General features: G+C 40.9%; 1 long non-coding RNA gene across 1 annotated transcript; it reads right to left on the minus strand.

Annotated features, from left to right (window-relative positions):
• Nucleotides 1-6,990: 6,990 nt before the first annotated feature.
• Nucleotides 6,991-13,682, minus strand: LOC306650316. The gene is made up of 3 exons (XR_013760860.1): nucleotides 13,319-13,682; nucleotides 10,732-10,843; nucleotides 6,991-7,284 (listed from the first exon to the last, which is right to left on the minus strand). It is a non-coding gene; the product is annotated as an uncharacterized lncRNA (long non-coding RNA).
• Between the last annotated feature and the right edge of the window lie 2,011 nt (nucleotides 13,683-15,693).

The raw sequence follows: 15,693 nt of genomic DNA on the forward strand, positions 1-15,693 counted from the left end.
TGAGCAAGACGTGAGAGGTTGGCAGGCAGGGCAGACCTTTATTAAAAGCAAAAGAGAGCAATCTGGAAGAGCCAAGTGAGCAAGCTGTGAAGTAGCCCAAGGCCACATCTACACAGTGGAGCTTGCTTTTGTGAGTGCTTCCCTCTTCTCCCCTGGGGGATCTGGGGTCCACAGGCACCTTGGTTGACAGCTCAGTTTGATGTTATTTCTTCTCTGCTTCCCCTGCTTAAGTTTCTTTTCCCCCCAGAAAATGCAGAGAGGGGGAGCTAACTGTAATGCTAATGATATGTTAATTAGCAACAATTAAATTCAGTCAGCTCCTCAGGCGATTGTGCAGGCCTAAGACTGAGGACTCTCCTTTCATGGTCTTGAATTCCCCTGGGGTCTTCTAGCTTCCTCCCTGAAACACAGATATCCCAGGTCGCCCTCACAGGAAGAAGGAAGCTTCAGGAGGTGTGTGGGGTGGAGGGCTGAGGGCTGAGGGCCCTGGGTGGAGCTGAGAGTTCTCAGGGATGGTCTCTTCTCCATGCCCAGTCTCCTACCTAACACTGCTAAGCCTCCAAAATGGACAGAAGAGCCCTCCACAGCTGAGGATTATCTAGCCCGAGATCTCAACAGTACAGAGAGTGAGAAACTGTTCTACATGTAAAGTTCTGGAATAGGTCTAGGGACAAGATCACACTTGATCTCTCCATTCAGGGACTCATTCTGGTGGAGGAAGACTGAACAAGTGTAACCAAGGGACTGATGTTCTGAAATATGGAGAAGAACCTGATGAGTTAGGAGCGGAAGAAGGAAACGGCTCTACTGAAAGGGAGAAGAGTTGGCACAGGGGGAAGAGGAGTGGTAAGCCAGACACAGAGAATAAGATGTGTCAGAACAGGAGGTCTTGACACAGATTGGCATATTCCAGAATTTACTGTCCTCTTCACGTGGCGGCAGACAAGCCAGGAGAGGAGGACCCGGTGAGAATGGGTGAGTGAGCTGTGGACTAATCCTGACAGCTTCTGCGGCATGGCAGACAGCCTCACTCAGCTGCACATCAGCAGCATCTGGGGAACTTAGAAAACAGAGTCCAGCTCGGAGTGTCACGCCAGACCACTGAACTCAGACTCTCTGAGCATTGGGATTCTGACAGCTACATATTTTAGAAGCTCCTCGGTTGATTTCAATTTATAGTTGGAGTTGATAATCATGCTGAGTTGATCTTACAGGCTGGGAAGGATCATGGAAGAGTTAGAAGCAAGGGTAGCGTGAATTTTGGGGAAGTGTTTAGTCAGATTGTCCAAGGTGGATGGGAGAGGGGAAAATCTAGACAGAGACCTATACGAGGTCTTATGCTAAGATGAAGGAGCGGATGATAATCACGGGCCAGGTGATGTTCAAGGGTGGACCTCATATACAGGAGTGGTCACATAAGATTACAGTGGTGCTGGAAAATCCCTATTGTCTTGTCTTGTATTTAGTGTAATTTGTCTATGTTCAGAGAAGTTCAGATGCACACATATATATATATGTCCTGATTGTTTACAGTATTTAGTACTGTATGCTGAATTTGGTACAGTAATATGCTGTATGTGTTTGTACCCTAGGAGTGACAGGCTGTACTCTATACAGCCCAGGTGTGTGGCAGGTCGCACCACCTACGTGTGCATTAGTATATGTCAGTTCACACGATGATGAAGCTGCTTAAAAAGGAGTTCATCAGAATGATCCTCTAAAGTGACACATGACTGTACTACATGTTGAGTTAATAGAAGTGCCAACTCCAAATGGAAGGGGCAAATGAAAGAGGTGATAGAAGAGAATTCAGGAAGACCTCCAATTGATGGGATGGTAAGATCAATTCCTCATTTGAGTTCAGGATATGGGTTAGTGGATTGTCAGTCTGATCCGGATACATGAAGTCGAGATTCTTCATTTCCTTTGCACATATGGACTTTGAGAACCCTCTGCCCCAAGATGCATTTTTTTTGGGGGGGAGGGGGGTGCTGGGGATCGAACCCAGGGCCTTGTGCTTACGAGGCAAGCATTCTACCGACTGAGCTATCTCCCCAGCCCTCCAAGATGCTTTTAATGCAAAGGTTTATACTATGTTTCAAGAGGAAACTCCAGTGTTTTCGGCTTTTAGCTTGTAGAGATTTTGAGAGATGGGAATGGATAATATTGACCAAGGGATATAGAGAGAGAAGAGACCAAGGACTACCTCTGGGGTCAGGGCAAGAGTGAAGAGTAGACAGGAGAGTCCTCGGCAAAGAACAAGAAGCTCCATCCTTCCTGTTCCAAGTCATCTTATATACCACAGTCAGAAGGGCAGCATTCGGTAATGACAGTGAGCTCTGTACTCCACTGTTTAAATTCTTCAATGGCTCTCCACTGCTCATTGGTCAAAAACCAATTGGGTAGATAAAGCTTTTCCCATTAACGGTGTGTAGTATTTTTTCCCCTCTGGCTTCACTCATATCCCATCATGCTTGTAACTTTCTACTAACTCTGAATCTCTTTAACCTTTCTTTTTTTTTTTTTTTATAATGTATTTTTTTTATTGTAAACAAATGGGATACATGTTGTTTCTCTGTTTGTACATGGCGTAAAGGCATACGATTTGTGTAATCATAAATTTACATAGAGTAATGTTGTTTGATTCATTCTGTTATTTTTTCCCTTCCCCCCACCCCTCCCACCCCTCTTTTCCCTCTATACAGTCCTTCCTTCCTCCATACTTGCCCCCTCCCTAACCCTAACTCTAACCCTAACACTAACCCTTCCCTCCCCCCATTATGTGTCATCATCCACTTATGAGCGATATCACTTGTCCTTTGGCTTTTTGAGATTGGCTTATCTCACTTAGCATGATATTCTCCAATTTCATCCATTTGCCTGCAAATGCCATAATTTTATCATTCTTCATGGCTGAGTAATATTCCATTGTATATATATACCACAGTTTCTTTATCCACTCATCAATTGAAGGACATCTAGGTTGGTTCCACAGTCTGGCTATTGTGAATTGAGCAGCTATGAACATTGATGTGGCTGTATCTCTGTAGTATGCTGATTTTAAGTCCTTTGGGTATAGGCCAAGGAGTGGGATAGCTGGGTCAAATGGTGGTTCCATTCCAAGTTTTCTAAGGAATCTTCACACTGCTTTCCAGAGTGGCTGCACTAATTTGCAGCCCCACCAGCAATGTATGAGTGTACCTTTCTCCCCACATCCTCGCCAACACCTGTTGTTGCTTGTGTTCTTGATAATCGCCATTCTAATTGGGGTGAGATGGAATCTTAGGGTGGTTTTGATTTGCATTCCTCTTATTACTAGAGATGTTGAGCGTTTTGGTAAGCTGCTCAAGTCTCTGGTCTCTGCACCTTTCTCTTGGGTCTCCCCTCTTCTTCTTCCTTTCCTCTTTATTCACTTGCTAAGCTCCTGTGAGCCACCAACACTCAGTTCAATAGTCTCCTCCCCTTGGTTCCATTTAGAAAGCTCCTTCTGCACTTTGCATGAATCTTTGGGCAGAATGGTATTTCCATGGAAAAGGTGTCAAATGCAATGATTCAAAGTAGGGACTCTGGAGTCAGACTTCAGCTGGGTTTCATGTTAACTCTCCAACTGGAGAGTGAGCTCTTCTTCAGAAAGGTCCCTCCATCTTCTTGCTCCTATTATCTGCAAATTAACAGACTTGTTCATATTTTTAAACATTTTTAATAATTAAAAAACTGTTTTCCTATTGTTTTCTCAATATTTCCTAATATGATTTCCTATTATTTAAAGAAAATCTTTTAAAAAAGATTTTAAATGGAATACTTCATAGGAACATTCAGAAGAGCAGAGGTAAATATCTGCCTTTTAATGACTTTTAAATTTATACTGGGTATTAAATTCAAAGAGAGAACTTTTAATTAATTTCATTTTAATTGTTAAAGAGAATAATGACTCTTCTTGTAGACATTAGGAAACAAATGGATAATTTGTCATGGAAAAATAACTCCTGGCCTTCTCTCATGCATTATTTCAAAGAGTTCTGTGTCTAGTACAATGGATGGTCTTTTTCTCAATGTCATCAGGACCACAGCAAGTCCATTTATCAAAGTCCTGATTGAAGGGGGGTTCATAGAGTTCTACTACTCAGAGTGAAAGTCCTGGAGAGAAGCCTCCTAGATACACGATTCAGCACGATTTCTTCCAGTGAAGTGTGTGGGTTTCCCTGAGAAGTCAGTTAAGTGGAGAGGGTCAGGGAGTCTGTTGTTAATTACATTTTTATATCTAGTTTCCAAGACATGTTACAATATGGATTCAGAGTTCCCAGGATTAAAATCTTGGTTCTGCCATTTCTCAGGTGAATCCACTCTCTTATGCATTTATTCATGCCACAAATTATGCATTGAACTCCATATGATCAGCCAGTCACCTTACTTCACACATCTCGACTTCTGCACAGTTATCTGCTGGAAGACTAAAATGGCACACCTTTTCCAATCTCTCCGATACTACCTGCTAGTTATCTGACACTGAGTCATTTAACCTCTTGATGACTCCTCGGTCTGCCTATAAAATGGGAATATAATATTTTTGACCACATAAGATTCTGGTGAAAATTAAATTAATCAATATGTGGAAATTCATTAGAGGTCAATAAACATTTTCTGTAAAGGGTTATACAGATAACTCTTTGCAGTTTTGTAGCTCATGTGGTCTCTGGCACTATCCAATTATATTGTTACTGTATATAGGCAACCAACTGACTGAACAGGCATACCTGAAAGTGTGAGACTGTGTTTTAATAAAACTTTATTTATAATAAATGGTGACGATCAAATTTGGACAACAGACTGTAGTTTGCCAATACCTAGAGAAAAAGCCCTAGAACATACCAAATTCTGTCTATTCTTATTATCATTACATTTGTATAGAAAAGGTTTTATAACCAGTGGTATTCTATTTATCAAATTTGTGTTTGCTGCTGCCAGTTATTTGGGGGCACCATCTGAGAGCCCTTGAAATTATAATATCTGCTTAAGGTTTTTGGAACAATCTAGTAATATGATTTCAAGCTAAAAATCCATGTTAGTAAGAACATGTGATTCAAATTCTTAAGGGAGGCATTTTTTTTCCTTTTTTCAATGGCCAAGTTCTAAGCACAACACTTTGTTAGTGCCCTTCCTGCCCGGTGGTTCTATGGCTCATTTACTCTAAGGCTGAGAATTTAGTTCTTTGGTGTTCAACTTTCCACAGAGGCTTCCTATTAGACCGCCATCTTGGGCACCCTTTCCTTTCTCTGTGGTACTTAGAATAATAATATGTTTTATAATCAGTGAGGTCCTACATTGGATAAAATACATTATTAAGGGCTCAGAAGTAATTGCTGTTCCTATGTATGGCAATTTCTGCAGCAGACGCTGTGGGGTGTTCTGCCCAATTGTCTTTCCCAGCCAAGCATCTCTATCCCACCACCACCAGTCCAAGGATTTCCTCAGAGATACCCAGGACTGTGAGACCATAGGTCCCATGTTCAGGCCACCCAGTGTGTGGTACCCTGACCCCACACCCCAGAAGTAGTGCATTGGAGATACAAAATGCCACCCCTCTGGTCTCCAAGTGGACCATCTCCTTCCCTTGTTCCTTTGCTTCTTTTCTCCATAGCACACTCCTTCAGAACATTAAGTGCCTCCAAATCTGTCTCAGTTTCTCTATCTAGAGAAGCAGACCTAAAATAATGTCTGAAGTTCAGAAACACCCCATGGTCCAGAAGCCTATATGTTTTGAGAGATAAACGCTGAGGATATAAATCAGATTGGATTGTGCAGACTTCTGTCATCAACAGGAACTGAAAGTGTCCCATAAATTCATTATTTTTTTTCAGGATAATTGTGTGCTTTCACATCTGTGCTAATAGTCCCAGTACATCAGTACTTCCCAGTTATGCTAAAATACCAGTGTATATATCCCACTGGAACTGAAGACAAATTCAAACCCAGGATAAGACCTGATGAAATGACTCAGGAAAAATCTGGCATCCTTAGACACATGTGGGCAGCAGATTTTTAAATACTCACATCAATCTAATTACAAAAAAGCAGGGAAAATATTAATATCCCAGCCATATGCAGGAATTTCAATTATCTTTTGCAATATGTTGTGATTTTGCATGTTGCAAAACATTGTTATTTTTAATCATTAGATCGTGATGTATCTTGAGCAACTTTAATTGGTGTGGGCTTTTTTCGAAGTTCTCCTTTATTTACATGCCTCAGTATAAAAACCTACATAGTACCTAGCCTGTGTGTGAGTGTATTTGTGTGTCTATAAGCATGTATAGATAGACATTCTTTTATGCATTTCCTTGTTTGTCAGACAGTGTAGCCTGTGACAGGAAAATACAGTTCTAGGAGAAATCAGTGCACAATTTGTTAGGATCACTCAACCAGGAAGTGAACCATGATTAGGTCTCCATAGTATGACTGAAATCAAACTCAGAACCATTATCAGGTCATTCAAGGAATTTCCAAATAATCACCACAATTCCCTGCCTTTCCTGAGATGTAACTGATGTAAATGTAAGGCAGGTGAATCAAATTTTGCAGATCAATTAGGGAGAAAAAAAATACCTATGACCTTAGATGGAAATTACACTCTGCCATCTTTCTCCCTTTTGTTCTGGACAAGTCTGTGTCTATCCTCTATTTACCCTGAGGGGTGTCTCCAGAGTAACAAAATCTATATACAAAAAAAAAAAAAATATATATATATATATATATATATACACACACACACACACACACATATAGGGGCTGGAGTTGTGACTCAGTAGTAGAGCACTTGACTGGCATGTATGAGGCACTGGATTTGATCCTCAGCACCACATAAAATAAATAAAATAAATGTACTGTGTCCATCAACAAATAAAAAAATAAAAATATAAATATAAAAATTAAAAATACAAATATAAAAATGTTGCAAAACATTGTTATTTTAATCATTAGATCATGACATATGTACGTGTGAATGTATATATTTATATATATTGCAAAGCCCTATAACAGTGCTTTGCCTCTATTTTGAAGGACAGCTTGTTTCGGTCAGGTCCTGCCCTCCCACCTGCTGGGCCCAGGCCTACTCACCATTTCCCACTGATCCCTGCATTGAAGTATGTGTCTGAGATGAGCCTGATCCCCAGGGCACTGACGTCCAAATTTGACTTCTCATTAGAATCACGGTAGTAACTTCTAGAACATTAGCATTCCCACACTCCAGCCCTGGAATATCTCATTCTGAAAGTAGGAGGAACCCTCAAAGTACAACAGAGTAGAAGAGCTTCGTCAGTCTTGCTCTTTGAGTCTGAGACCAGACCTGCATCACAGCTAGCAGACTCCCAGGACCATCTTCCTCTCTCTTTCTCCCTAACACATCACCCTTTGGTCATGGTCATCTTTCCCAGTGACTTTGCATCATCTCATGATCCTCATTACAGCATTTGATCAACTTCAGCCTGTGAAAAAATTAATCAATGAATCCTATTGACTTTCAAAGGAAAAAGAGACCAAGTCCATCAGATTGCTGTAAAGACAGCACGGACCTCAGAAGGAGCTGCAGACCTCATGCCCTGATTCAAACTGCCTTTTGCAAATTCATTTTTCAAAACATCACAGGATGAGTTACATCTCAAGGACTATCATGATATGTGATATTTATATGCCATCCGGAAAACAGTGCATACGTGACGTCTTGATGGACAGCTGCCTCATTACCGGGCATATCATCTGTTGTAAATTGTCACCAAGAGAAGCAAAGGGAAGGTTACTGTCAGGTGCCATCTGGCCCCTTGGTTTTCATTCTGAGAACACGTCGGCCTTGAACCACTAGTGTGAAGAAGATTCTAGCCGGCAAACGCTGAAGCGAGGAGGGTTCTGCTTTTCCACACTGACTTCTGTGATGTCACACTTTCAAGACTGAAATGAGAATTGGACAGAGAACTCCTGCCATCACACAAAGGTGGGGAGAGGGAAGGGATGGAGAGAATGTCACAATGGAAACAGGGCCGGCCAGGGGACTGCAGGGCAAATTCAGTTTTTTGAAAATTGTGTGGTGTAATAGTAATCATCAGAGGGAGGTCTGATATTTCAATCTAATTGAAATTAAATTCAGCCAGAAAACTTCAGCTCCTCCACTTCTGACGTGGCTCCTCAAGGCAACAGGGTTTTGAAAGACCAGCCATCTCCACGGTGGATTTCCTTTGATTTCACTGATCACTGAATCACGAGACTTTGGTCACAGAGGAAGCCTTGGGGGATGGATACAAGAGAAGCTGCAGAAAGAGAGGCACAGGGAACGCAAGGGGTGTTCTCAGGATCTGCTTAGGATTTTCCAGTTTGAGGTAGGGCGTGGGGCCTGGGTCATAGTATTTACATATGTCTTGAGTGAGATAAGATTTCCCCAATAGGGAGAAAAAGATAGAAGTTTCAGCCCTACTTTTCAGCGTGGGAGTGGGAAAAAAAATGAAAGTGGATTTGAGATGATATGAAACATGTGAACTTATAAACTGTGGGACAGTCTATTTTTCTTAGTAAGACTTGGTCCTGGACATAGCTTGATTTCCATAGACTCAGGGATGTCCCAGGGCTAATCAAATCCAGAAGCTTATGCAAACCAAAAAGGTCTCATCTTTGTTTACATTACCCTGGAGTCACAACATCTCTAATTGGGGAACAGTGTCTGGTTGACTCTAAGAGATGATAGTAAAGTGTCAGGGTTCTGGCCAGAATTTATAACAAGGTAATTGCATTACCTTCAATTTCACTTCACTTTTATAAATGTTGTCCAAACTCAGGGCTAGATAAGAGAGAGGTAAATTGGTTGCTATTAATAACTTGCGATTTTTTCTTCTTAGGTATAAAATCATATTTTGAAAAATAAATCAGATCCACTAACTATTTTCTTATAAAATGTTTGATACTATTGGTCATTTTATAAATAATGAACCCAAACTCTTTAGGCAGCACTTACATAACATGCTGAGCACTCATTAGAAATTGGAAAGGCTTGGCCAAGTTGCTTATATTTTATATTAACCAATTTTAACTGATAATCTTCGCAAAAAAACAGAGCTGATTCTTATTGTTTACAGAGTGTATCTTAGCCTGTTTTCTGTTGCTATAACAGAACACCTGAGACTGGAAAATTTCTAAAGAAAAGAGAGTCATTTAACTCAGTTTTGGAAGCTGGAAGTCCAAGGTCAGAACACTGTGTCTGCCAGGTTTCTAGTGAGGGCCTACAGCTACACCAAGGATGGTGGGCAAGTGGAAAATCAATCAGACATGTGCAGAAGGGATCACATGGTGAGAGAAGAAGCAATAGGAAGTGAGGAAACAAAATTCCCCTTCTAGCAACCCACTCTTAAGGCAACTAATCCAGTTCCTCAAGATCAAGAACTAACCCAAGTGAGAAGAACAGTGATCTATCTGTGAGAGTTCTACCCCATAACCCAAACATCTCCCACTAGTTCTCACCCCAACACTGCTGTACTGGGGAGCTGAGCTTCAGCAGGAGGGTTGGTGGAGACAACCTTATTCAAACCAGAGCACTGTGGTATGCAAACAATAGACCTCTCACCCGCCATCTCCTTAAATGCACCCCTATAGGATTGACACTCATAAAGTAAATATTCAGGAAGAGTATTATCCCATTAAAATGTAAATTTAAAGGTTACATAAGACAGAAAGAAAACAGTAATGTAGAACATCCTCTTCAAAATGTGATAAGCTCTTTACCTGAAGCAGGGACCCTGTGCTTTGAACAGAACAGTGCAAAGAACCACTAACCTAACAATAAATATCTCCCTTGGATTTTCAACCTCAAGTAAGCTTTCAAAGAGGTTTTTATATTTAAAATGTTACTGAAACTTATTCATGTAGATATATGTTTCATATGAGTGTGGTGCCAGGCACTTCCAGAAGTAATAAAGTTAAAATTGAATATATTAAAGGAGGTACTAGTATGGTAGTCTGGTTTTAGGGTTCCAAGGTCAGTTATGGCATTTATGGGGGGAGGAATTGGGGTCTATTGACTTCACCCTCAACATCCCTCTCTTGAAAATAATGCCTATTTCCAGTAACTATAATAGAAATATTTATGCCTGGTTGGGCATGAGCATATAAAACCCAGAAAGAACACCCATTGGATCCAAATAAGCACCAGTCAACACACATCCTGATGAGGGTCAATTGAACAGCAGCTATTTTTACCTCATCAAATTGTTGGCACTTGTTAATGAGACCGTGAGTCTTCTTGCCCTAAAGGATAGCCATCTTCGAAAATGACTCTCTACATCGCACCCTTCCTGGTCCATGTGAGCCATAAAAGACAGAAGAGGTGGCCCTCAATGTTTGAGGTTATGTTCTCAAAGTCTGCAGCTTCAATTCTTATGGACGTCTTTCTTCTTCTCTGTGATCACTCCCTCTGGCAGAAGCCATGTCAAAAGCCACCCCATGAAGAACGGAAGTCTCCTACCAAAAGCACCTGAGTGTGGCAGAACCTCCAGTCCAAGTAGAGCTGGGGATGACCTATGCCCCAGCCAACAGTTCAGCTGTGACCTCAGGAGGGAGTCTGAGCCTGGACCACCCAGCAAAGCAGGTCCTAGGCTCCTCACCTTGGCATCTGTGTGACTGCTTTAGACAGCTGTTTTTGTACTATGACCAAAAGACCTAATAAGAGGATGAAAAGCTTACTGGGGGGCTCACAGTTTCAGAGGTCTCAGTACACAGATGGCCAGCTCCATTTTCTGGGGCCTGAGGTGAAGCAGAACATCATGGCAAAAGGGCATGGAGGAGGAAAATAGCTCAGGAGATCATACTAGGTAGGAGAGAGAAAAAGAGAGAGAGAGAGAGAGAGAGAGAGAGAGAGAGAGAGATCCTCGCCAGGGACAAAATAAGTTCCCCAAAGGACCCACCTCCTCCAGCCACACCTTACCTACCTACAGTAACCACCCATTGAATCCCAATCATGGGATTAACACACCGATTGAGTTAAGACTCATAACTCAATGCTTTCGCCTCTAAACCTTCTTGCATTGTCTCACACACGAGCCTTTGGGGGACACCAATATCTAAACTATAAAAAAGTGATGTAATAAATATTTGTTATTGTAGGTTGCTGAGTTTTGGGGTAATCTGTTACACTGAAATAGGTCACCAATTCACTAATTTAAACTATTATACGAAAAAGAAATGGGGAGAAATGCAAAGCATTTTAGGGCAGAAGGGTGTGTGCTAATTCTAAATGCAGAAATCCAAATAAAGGAGAGATCTTCAGAGGGCTGTCTTTTTCTTCTGGTAGATGTGGTTCTAAAGAGACAGCATCAAACTAGCTGTATAGTTGGTACTACACACGAGGGTGCCCAGCCATGGATATGAAAGGCGGGACGTTCAGATCAAATCCATGCTCTGCTCTCCAGGTGGCCTGACCTAGCTCAGAGCTGTATCTACCCAGAAATAGCAGTGCTTCTTTCTAACTCATGCAAATGCTTAATGCTCTTGCCAAGACATGTACCCAAGAGGTTTTGTCCACCCTGAGGAGGAATTTTTTTTTTCCCAATAAGCACAGAGATACCATCTGGCTAGCAGCGGTTCCAAAGATGGTGGGGACAGGAGAATTTAAATATTTTTGAATCTTGCCTACCTCATTTATTTTATGTATATCTTTGGATCAGCTTCAGTTGTCTCACTAGAAAATGAGAAATAAGAACAAAAGTATCTGTATAATTGGATTATGCAGGAATTGCATAAGATGATTTTTGCAAAGCACCAAGCTCAGTGGGTTAGCACAGGATAGATGATCAATACATGTAGCATGCCTATCTCCTTTGCATCTGTTTGAGTTCAGGCAGAATAAACGGGCTCTTTAGGGAAGAAATTGCAAGCTTGCCAAATGAGTCAAAACTCAGTAATGTTCCTTATTATAGCAATCATTAGGAGAGAAGCCTAAATCCAAAGCTCAGCAGAAAATCTTGAACTATTTACCTGTGAGCAACACAGAAATGGGATAGATAACAGGTAAATGAGAGATGATAAATGGATAAATATACAGATGAAAAAATACATCTGGAGTATATACAGATAATATATGCAGTACTAAGCTATAGTACTATAATCTATTGTATAATAATTGTAATATATTCCCAATTAATGGCAGCATACACACTTTCCTCTAGATGTCTTATTATTGACTTTCCTCTTCTAAAACAAATAAGGAAAATACTTTATATAATTTAAGAATATTAATGAAATATTTTTGTACCAGTATTAAATATACCCCAAGAGACTCAAAACAATCTATAGGAAAGGAAAAGTTTTCCTAAGGAAAACAAATGCCTTCTTATAATGAATCTATCAGAACCAGCAGCAATTAGTCTCATGTTTGAAAAATAGGGAAAATTATGCTCTCGTTGTTTAGTGTTTTTGAAGTTCCCTAAATGATTAGATTTAACAAAATGAATTCTCTCTGTAGGCATGAGTTGGACGATCGGCTGCTCCAGCGGGGTGAGCCGCTTCTTCTACTTGACAGTTCTCTGGGACTTAATTTCCCTTTTTGCCTTTTCAAGAGAGTAAAGTATACATAGTTAACAATTCTTTATATCTTGTTCTCTCAGTTACCAAAACTGTAAGTTGCCTCATTCCAAGAGGCAATGGGGGAAAAGTACTGGATATTTCCAAGTTGGAATATTTACAGTTGAGTTAAAAGAATCTATTTATTTTTATTTATTTATTTATTCATTCATTCATTCATTCATTCATTCATTCATTCATTCATTCATTCATTCATTCATTTATGGTCCTGGGTAGAAACCCAGGGCTTCAGGCTTGCTAGGCAGGTGCTCTACCCCTGAGCCATATCCCCAGCCCAGGTCTCATTTATTTTTTTAATTTTATTTGTTCTAATTAGTTGTACATGACTTATTAATTGTGAGAATTATGTAGATTGTTCTTCTGCATTATAGTTCATTGCAACTATTTATCTATTACCCAGTTTAAAATAATTAAACAGATACATGCATCATTCCTTAAGATTTATTCCTGTGATTTCATCTCTTCACCTATTTCTGCTATGTTACCTTCATAATTCTATCACCCTCAGTTTCAAATGGGGGAAATCTCCTCTAGGCCCGAAGGGAAATAGAGAAAACAGGCATTACCTTGCAATTTATACTCCAATTGATAAAATACTGAATTGTCCTATTTTTATTTTCCAAGGAAAATCGGTTCCGCCAGCTGGACAGTGTAGCAACCTTTCTATTTCACTTGTTTAGCTAAGTAAAAAATATATCCAAACCCTTCTCATCTTATTTTCTTGTGCTGGTTCAATGGGCATCTCAAGGACTTCATCTGAGAAGAGATGTGCGTAGACAAAAGAGAAAAAAATCAGGCTGAAATCCTTTTTAAAATAAACATGTGGGGCAAAGCCTCTGTTTGAACACACCATTCAAGTATTGATACTTTGACAGTCAATACAAATAAGGGCCCCAACAGGGGTGGCATTCTGATAAAGCACCTGAGAATAGATTGAACGCTGTGCATTCTTTTGTACATATCTAGTAATTAAACAAGAGGGAAAAATGAATTTCCCTGTTAAGAAACACGTATTTCTAGGATTTTTTCTGTTATCATGTTCAAGGACTCTAACAGTGGTGTTAAAACATTCGTTCAGCAGGACACTTTCTTCAAATGAACTCTTTCTTTTTAAAATTTTTTAATTTGTTCTGATGGGTTGTACGTGACGGTAGAATGCATTTATACGTTTTGATAGATCATACATAATGGAGTGTCATCTCAGTTTTCTGATGGTACATGTTGCAGGATCACATGGGTCATGCAGTCACACATGTACATGAGGTCATAATGTCTGTGTCACTGTACTATCCTTCCTACCCCTTCCCCTCCCTTCACTCCCCTCTACCTAATGTGGTATCAAAACATGTATTAAAAGATAACAATGGTGCTGCAGCGGTTGATGTTGAGGAGGGGGGCCGCACCTTGCATTGTGGGACCAGCTGCCCCTACCTTCTCCCGCCACATCCTCTCTCAGCCCGCCATGAAGCAATCTCCCTGCAGGAAACAAGACACCACTAAATTTAGCAATTAAAGTGAAGACAGGATATGAGGAAGCCCAGAACATAGTATGGTACTCTACAGTTGATAAAAATCTGAAGGACTGTCACAGATGGCTTTTCTTTTGAAACTTTCACATCCCATGGGTTCTTGGTCCAGTGTTATTGGGTGTTCTTCCCACTGAAGGTGCTGTCTCTGTTCTCTGCTCTTGAATCTAGACTCATGTGTGGCTGTGGCAGGAAATGATTCCAGGTGACTTCCATGGCTACATCATAAAACCTGGTATAGTTTAAATACCTGGCTGTCTTCGGGCAGTTTGGTCTTGGAGTCTGGCCGCCATGCTGTGAAGCCCAGGTAGTGGAAAAGTCCACGCTGTAAGAAGCCCAGGTAAAAAAGAGCCAGGGCCCTCAGTCAACCTCAACCCCAGGCAGACAGTTGACACTTCTTTCCTCCCATGGTTGGTGTGTGGTTCCACTGGACCCAAAGCAAGGCCCCCAGGAGATGAGTGAGAAGCAAAAATGTACCTTCCCTACCCCAAAGCGCTGGTCTTTATTTAAAATAAGTTATTGTATTTTTAGGTTATTACGTTTTGAGACAGTGTATGTTGCAGCAATGATAAATGAGAACTTACTACCTTGAAGCGTAAAGGTGAGAGGGAGGAATTATTTACTAAACCTCAGGAGCAGAAAGAGTTATGTGTTACTACCTCTCCCAAGGGAAGAGAATGGGAGCATCATGCTCTAATCTCACTGTTCCCCTTCCTGATTGGCTCCTGCTGATTCTCCCATGGATGGAACCCGGGTGGATGCCACAGAGTAAGGGGTGCCCATCAATCCATCCCAGACAGTCCTGTGACGCACTGGGCAATGTGGGAATGGGTGCCTGGAGATCTGAGGGCAAAAATGAAAACATCCAATCCAAACTCCTTCAAGTAACCCTCAGAGCTCCGTGAAATAATTTAAAACCCTCTGTCCTACCCAGAGCACACCTCTGGAAGACATGTAGCTGCTCTTACAGAATTCAACTGCCATTTAAAATTCTGCTGTAAATGATCCCGTCTTTGGGAAGTTATATGCATGGACATATGGACCAAGAGACTTTACACAGATCCATATACAGATACATAGACTTTTACATAGATCAAATACACAGGGAGAATGTGGCTGAGGACGTCGTACTCTCAAGACATTATTGGTGATATCACTTTAAAACGTTTCTGTCTTTTAACGGATCCACTTTGTTTTCCGCATCGAGCAAGTTTTCCTTTTGGCATTTTCAAAAGTTATTAGACAAACAAAAAATAAGCTTCCATAGAATCAATAGATTCTTTTACCTTTGCATCTCTCTGCTCCGCTTAACCATCCTGGGAGAGTTGGACTGGGTTAGCACGAGGCCATCCGTCCTTCACCAGATAATATCAATACATTTTAAAGACTTTGTTAAAGCCAGTCTTTGATCAGAGAGCAAAGGAAGGATAATGGAAGAGGAGGTAAAGGTGAAAGGATATAATAAAATCAAGGAGACAGGGATTAAAAGAGGTAAGTTTCTGAGTCCACAGAAGATCTTTGAATGCTCCGGTTTGGCTGATGGGGGACTCCA

The sequence above is a fragment of the Sciurus vulgaris genome, assembly GCF_902686455.1.
Source record: "Sciurus vulgaris genome assembly, chromosome: 19".
In the NCBI taxonomy this organism is placed as follows: Eukaryota; Metazoa; Chordata; class Mammalia; order Rodentia; family Sciuridae; genus Sciurus; species Sciurus vulgaris.